Source organism: Octopus bimaculoides, chromosome 14, assembly GCF_001194135.2.
Source record: "Octopus bimaculoides isolate UCB-OBI-ISO-001 chromosome 14, ASM119413v2, whole genome shotgun sequence".
NCBI classification, from domain to species: Eukaryota; Metazoa; Mollusca; class Cephalopoda; order Octopoda; family Octopodidae; genus Octopus; species Octopus bimaculoides.
The window spans coordinates 9,507,065-9,510,387 of NC_068994.1; positions in this window are offsets into that span (position 1 = coordinate 9,507,065).

The following is a 3,323-nucleotide window of genomic DNA, read 5'->3' on the forward strand; positions in this document are numbered from 1 at the left end:
TATATATATAAAATATACACGCACTATACAGAATATATTAACTGGACACATGATATACGATAACTACATGCAGAATTGTCTCTAGAAGATACATATACAAAACCAGGAAGCACATTTTCAGTATACAGTGACATACCTTCTTTGGTACCATCAAATTATTATTATTATTATTATTATTATTATTATTATTATTATTATTATTATTATTATTATTATTATTATTATTATTATTATTTCTATTGTTATTGTTCTTATTGTTATTGTTATTGTTGTTGTTGTTGTTGTTATTGTTGTTGTTACGATTAAGTCGGCGAGTGGTAAGTCGTTAGCACACCGGAGAAGATGCTATTTCTATACTGTTATATAATTTCGGGTGCTGACGTTTTGGTGATTTCTCATTTGACATTATGTTCGAAACGATACATGGAGATTCTCGAAGAACGAAGCAGGAACTAAGCAAATTATTGCATACATTGTCAATCTTCGCTTTCTAAATGTTATATATGTATATAATGCCCGAAATAACGCTTATTGTTTCTAATCCATCATTCTAATTGCCACTACCTTACTGTCATGCATGCTAATAATTTGAATTTTACAAATTAATTGAACTGCTGACACTTCGCATGTTTATTGCAATTATATTATAGGATATGTTTACATCTTCATTATTGTTATTGTTCTCAACAGATATTTCATTGAAAAAAAAAGTAGTTGATGGCCATATATCTAAATTAAAATTTTGTGCCATTTTGGATACCACATTTAGTTTTGTTTTCTATTACTAATTGTTCTTTTTTACTGTGCCGACAAAACGCTTTTTTTCAGACAATTAGGAAATTGGACTGATGGTTTAATTTTTACTTTCTTTGTGTTTATTTTGTATTATTACTTTATTGTTCGTGATTTATAATTTCATAGAATTTAATTAAGAAGAATTGGAACGTAAAATTAAATAAAAGACAAACTTCATTTATGTGCTCTCTCATCCCAATAAATGAAGGCATTAATACTACACTCACAAACATAATGTAGATGTCAGCCAACCCAGGAAAACGAAGCAAAAGCTTAACATTAGGCATCGTGCAAATTAGCCTCTACTGCAAATACGATCAATAACGTATGCAAAAGTACAAATTTAAACCGAATTTTGTAATTTCTAAATTTAAATTACGCATTTATTTTAGAAAATACAAGAACACAGGAAATATATTGAATACACTTATCCGGTTTTCATCTCCGGTAGATACCCTACTTGCGTTTGTCATAAACTTTAGTGAAAGAACAATCCAGATGTAGTTTTGTGTATTTAAGGCGGGAACAAGTTGAATGAACTTAGAAAATATTTCGGATTACATTTTTGTAATAGGCCATAACTTGCCTATTTCAAAGTACAACTTCCAGACCAAGATGTATTATATGCTTCTTATATGTTAAGCAAATATAACATAGATCATTTGTAGAAATATAATATAGGAGAAAAGATACTGGATCTTTAGAATACCGATACAACACAAAAGGCCAATTGATATTTGTCTTAGACTGACTTCTCAACATGGAGAACAACAATCGATATAATATTCTCAAAGCATGATAGCCTTTTTTACCACGATAATCAAAAGTACCTGTCTTTTACACATGTGTAATACCCATTCGATGTTTGAATCACTATAAACTCGTAAATTATCATGCTTCAATCATATTTGATTGGGAAGCCATATCGTAACAATGGTATGAAAAGCGACAGTGATTTCCAGGGACTTCACCCATAGTTTAATGTTTTACACAAATTAATATGAATGCCATCATCATAAAAATGGATATGTTAAACAAGAGGTTTTTGTAGTTTCCATTGTCTGGATGCAACTAAAATAATTTACTTCAGTTCAGGAACAAGGGTACGATTCATCGCAGCAGTGCACAGACTTCAATACTAGTCTTCAAAACAAAAAAATACCAAATAATCAACCATGTTGTCAGGGGTTTTGTAAAGGGTATGAGCGGGTTGAGTATAGTTTACAAATACGGACACAACACCCGACGGTTCAGAAATAGGATCAACGTCTGTGAGATCAATACCCTAACCGTTATACCACTCGCTTTCATGAAGATTTAATAGAAATTTAGTATAAAAAAGAAACAAATTTAATGATATTTTAAGGTTTTACGCTCCTAAATATTCTAACTACATTCATTTTTGTCTTATCTTGTAATTATCTGTAGATTGGAACAACGCTGTTGTTTGTGCGGATTCGGCTGATTGAGTCTCATTTATTTTCCGTTGCATTTGCAATTGAACTTTATGTGAATAAACTGGTGAAGTATTTGAGTTATCCTACTAAACTGCAGTCGTATAGCTTTTTTTATTTTATTAGATACGGACGTTGATCTGGTTAACAAAAGCAGATACGTGAAAGATGTAGATGGAGCAGCTAATGTGTGTGCTCGTGTGCGTATTTGTCATGTGCATTTCAGCGTAAGATTAGTAGCATCAACAATATTCATTCAACCTTGCTACTCACCCTCTGTATCTACCAGATTTGTTTTCTAACACATTGACAATTGACCGTTATTATTTCATTTTTTTGTTTTTGTTTTTGTTTTTCAGGGAACAAATTTCAACTGCCGTTACATATCTTTAATGATTCATATAACGATATTCTTCAGGCACACACATGAATAAATACTAAAAAACAATCGCAACGTAGCATCAAAATTCACTTTCAAAAATTCCTCAACAGCCCATATATATTGAGATGCAAATATATAAATTTACATTTAAAATACATTTAAACTGTTCTCCTTCATTTCTTTCTAGAATGCACAATTAGCCTAAACTAACGGAAATAAGAGAACTATAATGTTTATTGAGCTATGCGACGAATACATTACAATCTCTTTATCTTCATGCCAGTTTATATGTGAGACGTGGAGTAGAAAATGTAAATAATAATAAAGTAAATGATTTAGGTGAGCGAAAAAAATGTTGGTCTTGTATTTAATTTCTCGTAAACGTAATCTCTTCATTAAAAGTCGACTTTTTCACAGGTAATATCCAATTATTTAGCTCTGGTGAAATTTTTCAATAGACATCTTCGTTACGATATGTTTACATCATTCAAATGGTGGCATAGAATATATTATTATTATTATTATTATTAGTAGTAGTAGTAGTAGTAGTAGTAGTAGTAGTAGTAGTAGTAGTGGTAGTAGTAGTAGTAGTATTGTTGTTGTTGTTATTATTTCAGTAGACATATTTATTACGTTTTCGTGCCAATGTCAATGGCCTAAAATACCTAGCAATCACTCTCTCTCTCTCTCTC